The sequence below is a fragment of the Grampus griseus genome, assembly GCF_964374135.1.
Source record: "Grampus griseus genome assembly, chromosome: X".
Taxonomy (NCBI): domain Eukaryota; kingdom Metazoa; phylum Chordata; class Mammalia; order Artiodactyla; family Delphinidae; genus Grampus; species Grampus griseus.
Window position 1 is genome coordinate 24,984,845 of NC_138999.1, and position 15,808 is coordinate 25,000,652.

Here is a 15,808-nt window from a genome sequence, read left to right on the forward strand (position 1 = left end):
AAAATAGGCATACTTACGTTGTGTTATTATGAATAATAAATGTTGTAAAAATGTAAAGTAATTGAGACAAGGCCTGCAAAATTGTAACTGCTTAGTGAACGGCACCTATGGCTTACAATTTTAAGAATCAGTGTCTCCAGCTCATGTATTTCTTAACATGAATGAGAATATACCTTCCACTTAGTTCTGGAGTGTCCTTAATATCAGTACTACTTTCTACATTTTCTCCCCATCCCTACCTTGATTCATTCCCATTCATTCATGCTCTGTCTCTCTCTCTCTCTCTCAACAGCTTTATTGTGATAGAATTCAAATAGCATCCAGTTCACCTATTTACAGTATACGACTCAATGGTTTTAATATATTCACAGGGTTGTGCAAACATCACCACAGTCTAATCTTGGAACAATTTGGTTCTTCCTAAAAGAGATACTGTACCCATATCCCTCCTCTCCCTGCCCAGCCCTAGGTAACAAGTCATCTACTTTCTGTCTCTATTGATTTGCCTATTCTGGACATTTCCTATAAATGGAATTATGTGACATGAGGTCTTTTTTACCTGGATAGTTTACCTAGCATAATGTTTCAAAGTTCTATCATGTGGTAGTGTGTATCCACACTTGATTCCTTTTCTTGCGGAAAAATATTGCATTGTGTGGCTATACCAAATTTTATTTATCTGTTTATCAGTTATATTCGTTTGGGTTATTTCCAGTTTTTGGCCATTATGAGTAATGCTGCTATGAACATTCATGCACGAGCATGAACACGTTTTCATTTTTCTTGGATGTATACCTAGGAGTGGAATTGTTGGGTTGACAGCCTGATTGTATCTTATGAGAACCACTGTGGCCTACTTGGTCTTCCAGCTTCTGGCCTGGCTCATTCATGAATGTTTTTACACTGTTGCCAGGGTGATCTTTCTGAATCTTAAATATGATCATGTTAATCTCACATTCATGGCCTTCAGTGGCTCTTCTATTGTTTGGGAAATCAACTATGAACAACCAAGATAAGATCTCTGCTTTGGTATAGGCCACATTCTACCGGATGGATCTTTATGTCCTAATTTTGCATTAACGTTTTACCATTTTGTCATTCACCCTCTTCATTCTAGCATATGCTTTTGTCCTTTTTTCTACCTTCAGTGTGCTAACACCTTCATGTTTTTCAAACATTACCTTCAACTGAAGCATTACCTTCTATGAGAAATCTTCTCAGACACAGGTCTCTACCCTAATCCTCATACCCTTCAGATTTAGATGTGTCTTCTCAACTGACTCATAACATGTTCTTCAAGGTTAGCAGACATATGGTTCTATCCAAATGTCCATAAGACATTTGGTCTGCACCAAAAGGTCCTTGATATTTGGTCCTATCCAAAATGTCCATGAACATATGTGGTCCATGCCAAATGGTTTTGGACAGGACCAAATATCAAGGACCTTTTGGCTTGGACTAAATAAGACAAAATATCAAGGACCTTTTGGTGTGGACCAAATGTCTTATGGACATTTTGGACGGGACCAAGTGTGCTGCAAGGGTTCTTCAAACACACATCATAGCCTACAACATATTCCATTATAATAGACTGTTTGCCTTTGCCACTAAACCATGAGAACCTACAGAAGAACCTTAAATTTCTTTATAGTGTGTGTTGCCAGCACAAGGAGTTAATAATTCCTGGAAGAAAGAATTGGAAGAATAGTGTCTCAACATAGAAACACTGAACAATTATAAATAGCACGAACATGCATCATCCTTGAAATCAGGCCCCATTAAAATAAATTACTACTAAAATCAAAATAAATTCTGTATGTGCTTTGATAATAAAAAATACATTCCTCCTTTAGTCTATTTTTCATTACACCGTGGTGCCTAGGAGTAAAGATAAATATGAAAAGACTCTCAGCTACATGACTTTCTAAGTTGTATTGTTGGCAAGTTATTCTGAATCGTGGAATAATAGTAATGTGTCGTGTTTGCATCTCTCCTTATAGAGATACTTATTTTATATTAACTTTCCAACATCCCTTTGAGAGGGGCATGGCAAATTACTCATTTCTATCTTACATGTCAAAACATTGAGACTCAGTAAGTAACCAGAATCACAACACTTCTTCTAAAGGTGCTAAATGTCTGTTGAATTTAAGTCCAAACTTAACAGAAAATCACAGGAAAATTAATAAGCTAATTTAAAATTTTACCTTTACCAAGGGAAATAAATGTAGGAAGTGGGTAAAAGAAGGTTAGAAGACCCTATGATCACATTTGGCCCTAGTTTCCTGATTAAGTTTTCATCCTCTCTCATCTTTTTGGTTAAAACCAAATGCTCTAATGTTATTGATGATAGCTCTAGTACTTTAACTTTAAATTAAATAAATGAATCAAATGATAGGCAGTGTGACTACTGAAATCATTTGATTATCAGAAGACATGATAAACTTCTTTTTTTCTGTGTCAGATTCTAAAAGTCATTAGTCCCCAGCAGGACTTGTTTTTCAAAGCTTATTGAAAATTACAGTACTGCAGTTTTATTTGTACAACTGTAATTATTATTATAGCTTACAAATGTCATCAAATAGTTTTTTATTTTATCAGAGTAATTTGATCATATATGAATATTTGATTATAGTCATGATTTATTTTCAAGTAGGATAATGGTTATGTTTTAAAATGGCCTTTTTAAAATTTTTCTCTTTTTTATTGAATGAAAGATTCTTTACGTTTTATAGTGTTTTACAATTTTCAGAAGTTTCATACAAATGATTTCATGTAATCTCATAATAACCCTTTTTACCCCACCCCTATATTGTCCCTCCCCTCTCCCCCCTCCCCACTGGTAACCACTAGTTTGTTCTCTACATCTGTGAATCTGTTTCTTTTTTGTGTTATTCAGTAGTTTGTTGTATTTTTTAGATTCCACATATAAGTGATATCATACAGTGTTTGCCTTTCTCTGTCTGACTTATTTCACTTAGCATAATGTCCTCCAAATCCAGCATCTTGCTGCAAATGGCAAAATTTCATTCTTTTTTATGGCTGAGTAGTATTCCATTGTTTATCTATGTACCGCCTCTTCTTTGTCAGTTCTTCTGTTGATGGATACTTAGGTTGCCTTCATACCTTGGCAATTGTGAATAATGCTGCTTTGAACATTGGGGTGCATGTATTTTTCTGAATTAGGTTTTCATTTTTTTTGGATACATACCCAGGAGTGGAATTGCTGGGTCATATGGTATTTTTATTTTCAGTTTTTTGAGAAATCTCCATACTGTTTTCCACCAATTTACATTCCCAACAACAATGTACTAGGGTTCCCTTTTATCAGCTTTCCTCACCAACATTTGTAATTTGTATTCTTTTTCATAATAGCCATTCTAACTGGTGTGAGGTCATATCTCGTTGTGATTTTGATTTGCATTTCCCTGATGATTAGTGATGTTGAGCATCTTTTCATGTGCCTGTTGGCCATCTGCATTTCCTCTTTGGAAAAACGTCTGTTCAGTTCTTCTACTCATTTTTTAATTGGCTTGGTTTTTTGTTGGGTTTTTTTTTATGTTGAGTTGTATGAGCTGTTTATTTTTTTATTTTTAAACATCTTTATTGGAGTATAATTGCTTTACAATGGTGTGTTAGTTTCTGCTTTATAACAAAATGGATCAGTTATACATATACTTATGTCCCCATATCTCTTCTCTCTTGCATCTGCCTCCCTCCCTCCCTCCCTATTCCACCCCTCTAGGTGGTCACAAAACACCGAGCTGATCTCCTTGTGCTCTGCGGCTGCTTCCCAGTAGCTATCTATTTTACGTTTGGTAGTGTATATATATCCATGCCACTCTCTCACTTTGTCACAGCTTACACTTCCCCCTCCCCATATCCTCAAGTCCATGCTTTAGTAGGTCTATGTCTTTATTCCGGTCTTACCCCTAGGTTCGTCATGACCTTTTTTTTTTTTTTCTTAAATTCCATATATATGTGTTAGCATACGGTATTTGTTTTTCTCTTTCTGATTTACTTCACTCTGTATGACAGACTCTAGGTCCCTCCACCTCACTACAAATAACTCAATTTCGTTTCTTTTTATGGCTGAGTAATATTCCATTGTATATATGTGCCACATTTTCTTTATCCATTCATCTGTTAATGGACACATAGGTTGCTTCCATGTCCTGACTATTGTAAATAGAGCTGCTATGAACATTGTGGTACATGACTCTTTTTGAATTATGGTTTTCTCAGCATATGTGCCCAGGAGTGGGATTGCTGGGTCGTATGGTAGTTCTATTTTTAGTTTTTTAAGGAACCTCCATACTGTTCTCCATAGTGGCTATATCAATTTACATTCCCATCAACAGTGCAAGAGTGTTCCCTTTTCTCCACACCCTCTCCAGCATTTATTGTTTCTAGAATTTTTGATGATGGCCATTCTGACTGATGTGAGATGATATCTCATTGTAGTTTAGATTGGCATTTCTCTAATGATTAATGATGTTGAGCATTCTTTCATGTGTTTGTTGGCAATCTGTATACCTTCTTTGGGGAAATGTCTATTTAGGTCTTCTGCCCATTTTTGAATTGGGTTTTTTTTTTTTTTTTTCAAATTGAGCTGTATGAACTGCTTGTAAATTTTGGAGATTAATCCTTTGTCAGTTGCTTCATTTGCAAATATTTTCTCCCATTCTGAGGGCTGTCTTTTCATCTTGTTTATGGTTTCCTTTGCTGTGCAAAAGCTTTTAAGTTACATTAGGTCCCATTTGTTTATGTTTGTTTTTATTTCCATTTCTCTAGGAGGTGGGTCAAAAAGGATCTTGCTGTGATTTATGTCATAGAGTGTTCTGCCTGTGTTTTCCTCTAAGAGTTTTATAGTATCTGGCCTTACATTTAGGTCTTTAATCCATTTTGTGTTTATTTTTGTGTATGGTGTTAAGGAGTGTTCTAATTTCATTCTTTTACATGTAGCTGTCCAGTTTTCCCAGCACCATGTGTTGAAGAGGCTGTCTTTTCTCCACTGTATATTCTTGCCGCCTTTATCAAAGATAAGGTGACCATATGTGCGTGGGTTTATCTCTGGGCTTTCTATCCTGTTCCATTGATCTATCTTTCTGTTTTTGTGCCAGTACCATACTGTCGTGATTACTGTAGCTTTGTAGTATAGTCTGAAGTCAGGGAGCGTTTCCATACAAATTGTGAAATTTTTTGCTCTAGTTCTGTGAAAAATGCCAGTGGTAGTTTGATAGCAATTGCACTGAATCTGTAGATTGCTTTGGGTAGTATAGTCATTTTCACAATGTTGATTCTTCCAGTCCAAGAACATGGTATATCTCGCCATCTATTTATATTTTCTTTAATTTCTTTCATCAGTTTCTTATAATTTTCTACATAAAGGTCTTTTGTCTCCTTAGGTAGGTTTATTCCTAGGTATTTTATTCTTTTTGTTGCAATGGTAAATGGGCGTGTTTTCTTAATTTCACTTTAAGATTTTTCATCATTAGTGTATAGGAATGCAAGAGATTTCTGTGCATTAATTTTGTATCCTGCTACTTTACCAAATTCATTGATTGGTTTATGAGCTAATCAATGAATATATGTTGGGTACTAACGCTTTATCAGTCATATCATTTGAAAATATCTTCTTCCATTTAGTATGTTGTCTTTTCATTTCATCAATGGTTTCCTTTGCTGTGCAGAAGCTTTTAAATTTAATTAGGTCCCATTTGTTTATTTTTGTTTTTATTTCCATTACTCTAGGAGATGGATCCAAAACAATATTGCTGTGATTTATGTCAAAGACTGTTCTGCCTATATTTTCTTCTAGGAGTTTTATAGTGTCCGCTCTTACATTTAGGTCTTTAATCCATTTTGAGTTTATTTTTGTGTATGGTGTTAGAGAGTGTCCTAATTTCATTCTTTTACATGTAGCTGTCCAGTTTTCCCAGCACCACTTATTGAAGAGACTGTCTTTTCTCCATTGTATACTCTCACCTCCTTTGTCATAGACTAAGTGACCTTGATAAGTGTGTGGGTTTATTTTGGGGCTTGGGTTTATTTTCGGGCTCTGTATTCTGTTACATTGATCTATGTGTGATTTTGATACACCACATTAATGAATTGAAGAATAAAAATCATATGATCATCTCAACAGATTCAGAAAAAGCTTTTGATAAAATTCAACATCCATTTATGATAAGAACTCTCCAGAAAATGGGCATAGAGTGAACATACCTTAACATAATAAAGGCCATATATGACAAACCCACAGCTAACGTCATACTCAATGGTGAAAAGCTGAAAGCATTTTGTCTAAGATTAGGAACAAGACAAGGATGTCCACTCTTCCCACTTTTCTTCAACACAGTTTTTAAAGTCCTAGCCACAGCAGAGAAGAAAAAGAAATAAAAGGAATCCAGATTGGAAAGGAAGAAGTAAAACTGTCACTGTTTGCAGATGACATGATATTATACACAGAAAATCCTAAAGACACCACCAGAAAACTACTAGAACTTATCAGTGAATTTGGTAAAGTTGCAGGATACAAAATTAATGAATAGAAATCTGTTGCATTTTTATATACCAACAACAAACTATCAGAAAGAGAAATTAAGGAAACAGTCCCACTTACCATCACATCAAAAAGCATAAAATACCTACGGATAAAACTACCTAAGGACGTAAAAGACCCCAGAAAACTATAAGACACTGATGAAAGAAATTGAAGACAACACAAACAGATGGAAAGATATACTGTGTTCTTGGATTGGAAGAATTGATATTGTTAAAATGACCATACTACCCGAGGCAGTCTATAGATTCAGTGCAATCCCTATCAAAATACCAATGGCATTTTTCACAGAACCAGAGTAAATAATTTCAAATTTTGTGTGGAAACAAAAAAGACCCTGAATAGCCAAAATAATCTTGAGAAAGAAGATCAGAACTGTAGGCATCACACGTCTCGACTTCAGACTATAGTACAAAGCTACAGTAATCATAACAGTATGGTACTAGCACAAAATGACCTTAATTTTTAGAAATATAAACTGAACTAGTTTATGTATGAAAGATAGTTATATGGAATTTGTGTAAAATAATATGAGGGGAGGGTGAATGGGAATGGAGAGGAAACAAGATTAGCTTATTGTTTGAGGCTGTGTAATATATACATGGGTGTTCATTTTACTCCTTTCTCTATTTTTGTATATGCTTGAGTTTTTACATAGTAATGTGTTAAAATCTTTTCTATTTTTGCCTTTGTGATATTATTTTTTTGCCAAGGATGGAGCAGAAGGTCAAATAGAATATTGATATTTTGAATTTCCAGTTTCAAAGCTCCTACCAGGAGCTTTAAATGTAAAAGTTGCATGTGGTGGTTTGGTGATAAAGAGCTTTGGTGAAGAGACCAGACTGAGTGTAATGATAATTCCATTGAGATCTTGAAATACTCCTATTTGAAGAGCAAAAATATCCTACTGGGTGTTCCAAAGAAGAGCAAAGTTTGTGAGAAGGCCAAGGACAAGTTGAATATCATATTAAAGTACTGATGAGATTGAAAATGATACTTGGGTCCTTCTGGGTGACAGACTGTCTTAAATTCTTTCTCAACTGTACCATCGTATTTTCTTCCATTTTCATCATTTTGTATAACTTTTTTTGCTTAGTGTTAGCTTGTTAAATGATATGTTTTAAGCTGGTTATTAATTCACTTTGGTTTTGCAAGAGTAACACTTCCTGATATTCTATTTTGAGCTCATAACATATTTGCATGTACTTTTTAAAATCCTGATTATTAATGGTTTACCTTTAATGAAGGTAATAGCATTTTCTTTATGAAAACAGGAAAACACTATGAAACTAAAGCAGAACTGTACTTTCTTGCTTTTTTTCTGGTAATGCCCCTTGGATATAAGAATTCAGTTAGTTATTTTCCCTTTCTAATTTTACTAACCATTTCAGAGAAGTGGTTCAGCACAATCATTGCCAGTTCTACTCCAAATCAAGAAATCTTTTAAATATCCTTAAAAGCTACCATAATAAGCCCTTGGCATTGTGTATCTTTAGGGGATAGTTTTCTTTTTCAGGTATTATATTTACTTAATGACATGAAGACTGAGTGGAGGAGGATGCAATATCTTCACCCAGGAAGATGGAGAAGAAGAGTGGCCGCTTGGATCAGTTAGATTTTTAGGAAAAATGAACATTTTAATGGCCTTGTGATTTTCATCAAACCATTTGGAAGGCCGTCCTAACTTACAAGTGGGTTCCTTTGAGGTTGCATCAAAAGCGCAGGGCACTTTCTTGTTATCCTTATCAAGGGTTTGACAGAGTGTTTACTCAGTGAATGTTTGTGAGTTTAAAAAAACTGAAATGCTATTTGATGGCTTTCTTGGTCATTGCTGCAAGAAGATGACATTTATGGTGAGAGCATACTGTGATATATTCATATGGATCCTTTTATGATGTTCCTAGTTCTAGTATCAATACAAAGTACCACCTCATCACAGGTGACTACTTCAGTCTGTTTTCCATATAGAGTTCTCATTGCCCTATAGAGTACAAGGCTGGAATTCTTTCAGTGGTACTGTTCTTCTAATGACTTTTCTTTAATTTTTTGGTTTTAGTTCTCTTGGTGCCAGGCTTACAGTAAACATTAATTGCTGTTTATAAATCGAATGGATGAAGGAATAATTGCTAGCTGTGTAACATGGGGAATGTTAAAGTTCTCTGAATGTAAGTTTCTTCATATGTACAACAGAGGTGATACTACCTAACTTTAAAGATGTTAGTAAGATAGATAGATATAGCTTATATAAGTTATATATCAATCTTGCATAGCACAGTAATTGACAGATCATAGGTACCAAGGAAATGTTAGTCCTCTCTTCTCCCATCGTACCTTGTACTTTTAAAGGGATGTTGCTCACATCCGTACATGTTGTGCACTGGACAACTTCATAGGGTGACATTCATGTAGCATATAATAATGAATGGCACCACTGAAGATATGTGACCTGAAAAACTAAATATAATGACTTTGCTTTTTTTTTTTTTTTGACTTTTTTTTTTTTTTTTTGACTTTGCATTTTTAACACTCTGTGCCAGTGATTCTGAAAATGTGAGCAGTTAAAAATTCTTGCATCAGAATTAACTAGAAGTGATTTCTAAAAATGCAGATTCCTGTGTCCCTCCAGATCTGCATAAGCAGAATTCCTTGAGGTAGAACACATAGATCTGTATTTTAAACAGCTCCTCAAATAATTATTTTAACAGCTGTATTGTGATATAATTCACATACCAAACAATTTACCTATTTCGCCCAAGTCTTTCTTTTCTTTTCTTTTTTTTGCTATTAAGATTTTTCTTTTAATATTCCATGAGATGTCTTGATTGTACATTTTCCAAAGCACTTTTCCAGCCACATCTCCCAACCCTTCCAAAAGATTTCTCCAGTCTGTCCAGTGCAATAAAAGATACTTGATTATAGTTCTGTCCACCTTCTCTTTTCGAAAGCAAATAATCCTAAATGACTTTAATGGTCATACATTCTTATCTAATAAGGAAAAACATTTACAAATATCAAAAACTCAGTTTTGAGACACTTGCATCAAGTTTGAACTGAATCAGCATTTTGTGGGTTTTAAAAAAGGCAGCAGTTGGAATTCACGACTTGCTGACAAACACATTTCTGCTGAGGGAAGGGGAAGACAGGGATGGTGAATGCTGCATTTCTCCATTGGCCCCAAAGTGCTAATTCCACAAAGGGATATGTCAAAAGCAAACATGCAACTGTGGTTTTAAAACTTTTTACTGCAATATAACAATGAAGTAAACAGTAATTAGACACCTACCAATTTTCCCCCCAAAACAAAGCAAAAAAATGTAAACAGGAAAATAACTCTTCCTATACTTGTACAGCTTCTCAAATCATATTAGAAGGGTCTCACATTCAATGATCAAGAAATTTAAAATAGCAGCAATTATTTTCATTTTAAGAAAAGATTCCCCCTCTACCCCCTCAACCCCAAGTATTTATCATGAAAAAAATGGGCTTTCTTACACATTAATTTTATACCTATTTGAAGCAGCAACAGTAACCATCAGTAATTTGGCATTTCTGTTTACAGTTGCTCCAATTTTTTTTTTTTTTTTTCAATTTCACAACGCCATTATCCAGTGTTGCCGTGGAATAGGGACCATAGATTCTAGGTAGCAAAGACTCTTTCTGAAACCAATGTTAAGTCAAAGAAGTATAAAGCAGGGCATTACACTAAGTTTCTGGATCTAGTACACTACAAGAGTGAAACCTAGGAAAAGTTACCTACTGTTTTATAGAAGAAATAAAGACCTGCAAAAGCTGACTTTTGGTTGTACAATATTTTACACGCTGTGTGGATTTGTGGCATCTGCTAACTGAAGCAGGCATGCACGGTATTCATCCCCGCCCTGCATTCTAGATCCCCTCTTCCCACCCCCAACAATCCACTACCTTATACCAAGTATGTGGACATGAGCCCAAGTCATCCCAGACGATCCAGTGAACAAAGTTAGTGTAATGCACTGGTGTGAAGTGTGAGATGAAAAAAAGTCTCTTTCAATCTTCATCAAAGTTTTGCTGTACAGGAAAATTGGCAGCCAAGTTCTCATTCCTCTCACAAGCAAAATATGCTTGTATCACAAGTCCTTCAGGAAATCCTAATGCCTTTAACCTTTCTATAGCTTCTTCTTCCTGAGGCGTTATTTGAATGTAGTTCACATGACCACTTCCAGCTTCTGCAATTCCTCCACTGCCACTTCCACCCCCTCCTCCTTGACCCCCCACTTCTTGAACTGGTTCAATATAACATCTGAATAAAATGCTCCTGATGGTGGCTAATTTGCTGCAGTAACTGAGGATTTTCTCGACCTATCTGTTGTAGCGATGCTGGAAGCAGGGAAGGATTCTGTTGAATAATTTGTCTCCTCTGTTGAAACTGAGGCTGATTCCGTAAAAATGCAAGAGGGTGTGCTCCAGAACTTGTTGTAGTTGTTGCTGTCGTAGTTGCTGCAGCTGCAGCCACTGAAGACTGAGGAGCCCCACTACTCGCTGCTGGAGGGGAGTCAACCACGGCCTGACTTTCTCTATCTCTGGGAATTCCCATTAAAAAATACTCCACTGCTGTCAGGGTTGTTGAAACTGGCTCTCAGTGCTGCGATTACTTGCTGTCGTTCATAGCCCATTGACATGATCTCAGTTACCATATTCTCCTAAGACTGACTTGTCACAAGGGCACTTGTTGCATCTTCAAAAAGGTTTGACCAAGAAGAATCACCTGATGTACTGTCAGTTGATGTTGGGCTAGCAGCCACTGGTGTTTCTGCTGGCTTTTCTGCAGGTTTTTCTTGTTTCATTGCACTAGCAGGTGCAGGTTCAGAAGATGCTGTCGTTGATGCCTGAGTGACAGATGCAGGTGTGGGAGTGGGGGCCAAAGTGAGGGCAGGGGTTGGGGCCTGAGCCACAGCTGGTGCTGTGGAGGAACTAACTGTGGTAGTGGTGGCAGAATTAGATTGCTAAGTTGTAGCTGGTGCTGGTGGTGTCACTGCTTTGGGTCTTGTCACCATAACTACCACGAAGTTTTTCTCGTCAATTTTATATTCTTTTAGAGCAGTATCATTATTGAGAATTTTGCCTGCTAAATTAATTTTTGACCTGCTACAGGAAAGGCATCTTTACCCTTTTCAGATTCAGTCTTCTCATTCAGTGCTCTTACCATCTCGTTTGGGTCGATGTCGATCTTGAAGATCTGCTGCTGGACGGTCTTCAGGGTGACCAGCATGGTGCCGCTGCGCAGCAACGCTGCCCAAGTCTTTCTTAATTATACTGAACCATTGCTCTCTTGGTTCCCTAGTTTAGTGCTCTTTGCCAGAGGAAAACAAAAAAAGAAATGCCCCCACCCTTTTCTTTCTTTGTGATTCTTCGTGGCTCCAAAGTAGCAAATGTTTGCACACATTGTCTTGTACATGTTTCTTCTGGAACTTTCATCACACTCCTTCATTCTTAGGGCTTGATATCTATCTTTACTTCTACTAGTTTGCATGTGCGCATGCATGCGTGCACACAGAGATGTGCACACACACACACACTCAGGCTTAGAGTCAAATTAGGTTTGAACTGTGGGTCTACCACTTTTAGGCAAGATACACTCTCTTGGTTAACTGAAAAATGAGTTCATAGGGTTGTATGAGAATAAAATGGAATGAAATGTAAGGTGCTTAGTATATTGTGTGACAAATGAGGCTAATAATACCTATTTCATCAAGCTGTGAGAATAAAATGGAAGTTGCTTTTAGCATATTATGTGGAACATGCTGAACATCTGAAAATGATAGCTATAATTAAATTGAAGAGAGTAATATGCACCCCCTTATATTCCATAAAGTTACTAATTTTAATAAATTCATCAAACATGTATTGATTACTTACTAAATGCAAGATACTGTGCCTATGGTGCGGTAGGGAACATAAGTATAAATATTTCATGAGCTCTGCCCTGAAGGACCTTACCATTTATACAGTACACAAATAACCACATATAATAAATGTTTCATAATGGAATGATAGAATAAATGCTGGTGTAGATTTGCAAACAAATTGTTATCAGAACACAGAGGAGAAAGAATTTTAATTTCAGACGGGTGAGGTCAGCTTTCATGAAGGAGGTAGGTAGTGTTTAGTCTGGGACTTCAAGGATGGTGAAAATATGGTTATGGAGAAAGGGAAGCCTAGTTTTGCTGGAGAATAGATACAGAATGGAGAGTTTAGGGGGATGTGGCTGAAAGGGGGATTGGATCTTGATCTTAGAGGTATCAAATGACAACCCACAAAGCCTTCAGATGACATGTTGTAGGCAGTTGAGAACTAGTAAAGATTTTTGAGGAAGGCAGTGACATCAGCTGATCTGTATCTTGGAAAAGTTACTTTAGCCGTATGTAGAATATATTCATGGTATAAGAGTTAGTAAATAGAAACTGCACTTATGTGGGTATTCAGGATATTAGCAAGACTGTGAAATAGCAGTTGGGCAAAGGAGGTGCAAAACTATCCTTCCAAACTCAGGACATAGAAGGTGTTTCAAAGCCGCTACTGGTGAAGTCTTGTGGAAAAGTTAGGTGCTGAACTAGGGCAGTGCCAGTGAGAATAGAAAGAAAAGGAAAGAAAGGTGGGGAGAGGGGGATACACACATACTCAAGAGATAACTGGATTAACTAATGGATATATAACATAAAAAGAAATGAAAATACCTGCAAAAATAATGTAAATTTATTCTGAATAAATCAAGCAAGGCTATTTTGGAAACTGCAGCAACCCTTTATATTGTTCCCTAAAACACTTTACGACAAAAATGAACACACACATCAAAATATTGACTGTTTTCACTTGAAAATTTAACCTGTTTTTCTATTTATGCATGTCGTCTTTTGTGTCTCAAAGTATTTTGTTTTATTTGTGTATAGACTTTTAGGTATTTATGGGTTTTGCTTACTAATGTTGATATGAGGGAAATTTATTGATTTATTTTAATATTTTTATTTTTATACTGAGTTCTCTAATTAGTCCTAATTGTTTTTCAGTTAGTATTTCATATTTTTTCAGGCAGTCCTCTTTCCAAGACTTATATACTTCTTATTTTTCTTGACTCATGTCATTAGCTAGAACTTTTAAAGTAATATTAAATAATAGCCATAAGATCTGGTTACTTATTTTTAACTTAGTCTTTTACTATTAAATAGGATTTTTGAGGCATGATTGACATATAACATTGTGTAAGTTTAAGGTGTACAAAAAGTTGATTTGATAAACTTATGTATTGCAAAATGTTTACCACCATAGCCTTAGCTAACACGTCTCTCATGTCACATAATTACCAATATTTTTTTTTGGTGGTGATAATATTTAAAGCCTACTCCTCTCTTAGCAACTTTCCAGAACAAAATACAGTTTTATTAACTATAGTCACCATGCTGTACATCCAGAACTTATTCATCCTATAATTGGAGGTTTGTACAGTTTGACCAACATCTGCCCACCCCCAGCCCCTGATAACCATCATTCTAGTCAATGATCAATTTTACATTCCAATATTAAAATACATATTAAAGCTCCAGTAATTTTTGTAAAGGTATTATTTTTGTAGGGATGGACAGACACATCAGATACAACTATGGAGCAGAATAATGAGTACCCAAGTTTAAATACAAATGTAGCACTTTAAAATATTTATTTCAAATAGTGGCCCCAAAAAAGGTTTATTTTTCGAATTACATTTGGGAAAATTTTATCATTTGAAAAGAAAGAAGTTGGATCCTTACTGTGTAGCATACACCAAAATTAACATTAGGCGGATTAAAGATATAAATATAAAATTGAAACTTTACTAGAGAAAACTTCAGATGAATATTTATGTGACATTGGGGTGGAAAATGCTTTTAAAAATATAACCATAAAGGAAGAAAGCCATACTGGAAAAAGACAAATGGATTTAACTATATCATAAGCTTTAAAGGTTGTCATTAAATATTTGAATTACTAATATTAAATCCAAGAATGCCAACAGTCCATGGTGGAAATGCTAATCTTAACTGTAATATACCTGTCATATTTAGATGGTAGTTGTTTTTGTTTGTTTGTTTTAACAATTCAAAATGTGGTTCCTTTTTCTGCCTTTGATTGCTTTCTGTAGAAATTCCCCCAGATGCCAGGCCAAATTTCTCACCCAGACTCCGGGACTCGAGTCGCCTATCCAACAGGGCATTGATGCTGCCAAGTTGGCATCACCTCTCTTATTAGCTTCAAGAAGACTTGAGACAGAAGCCGTCAACCCTTCATCTTTGGCATCTAGGTGGCTGTGAAACATATCACAATTTAGTCAAAAGACATAATCTTGTCTGGTTATATTTGAAGAAAATCATATTTAAAGAATGCATACGCTTTTCCTTTCCTTTTTTTACACAGTGTTCACAAACATAGGAATGATTGTTAACTTCTTATACTGTTTCCACTTGTAAATTAAAGAAGAAATTCTGCAGAAATTGAGAAAGAGAGCAAAAACACTGATTTTCTGAAATAAAATATTTAAGGATCTGCAGCCAATAATAATTTAATTCCCAAAAGCAGAGAAATTGAAGCCATTTCCAGCCATCAGTACACAAATAGAAAGCAAAATCTTATAATTCTCTTGTGTTTAAAGACAATAGTTATTGAAAACAATTTGTTTTAACTCTAGAGTTTCTTAAATCTCTTAATTACTGCTAGAAAATATTGTCAAATTGTATGCAAACTTTAGCATATTAAATTTTGGAGTCCATGTAGGTAACAATCATTTATTTATTTATTTTTTAATCTTTGAGTAAGCATTGGGAATTAATGATTACCCTAGTTCTCTTACCTGCAAAAAAAATGTGAACTCTCTTACCTGCAAAAAAATGTGATCTCTCTTACCTACTCCACCAGAGTTTGATTAAAGACATACATATGACAGTGAGCCAAACTATATCATAGTATGTCAATTTTCTATGAGATGTTAATAAGTATTCCTTGGTAAATAGTTCTACGGTTGAACAATTTGGGGAAAAACTGGAATCATTGTAGGTAAATTTAATAAATGCCTGCAGGATTTGTCAGACCTTTTAATTTGCTAGAATATATTTTGATGCTCTAAGGGATGTTCATAGCATCCAGCATGTCCTGCAAGCATTTTGCACACAGTATATATTGATATCTTTTGAGAAAGTTGCACTACATTGAATATAATTTGGAAACTGCTACTGCAAA

At 35.5% G+C, this 15,808-nt stretch overlaps 1 protein-coding gene and 1 pseudogene across 2 annotated transcripts in view; one reads left to right on the forward strand and one right to left on the reverse strand.

Annotated features, from left to right (window-relative positions):
* Positions 1–15,808, forward strand: part of IL1RAPL1 (interleukin 1 receptor accessory protein like 1) — a gene marked incomplete at both ends in the record, with an annotated part of 1,136,662 nt that overhangs the window by 234,518 nt on the left and 886,336 nt on the right. The gene's annotated exons all lie outside the window — the stretch shown is intronic.
* LOC309839108 (UV excision repair protein RAD23 homolog B-like) lies at positions 10,591–11,813 on the reverse strand (annotated as a pseudogene). Its single transcript has one exon. The product of its transcript is annotated as a UV excision repair protein RAD23 homolog B-like (transcript).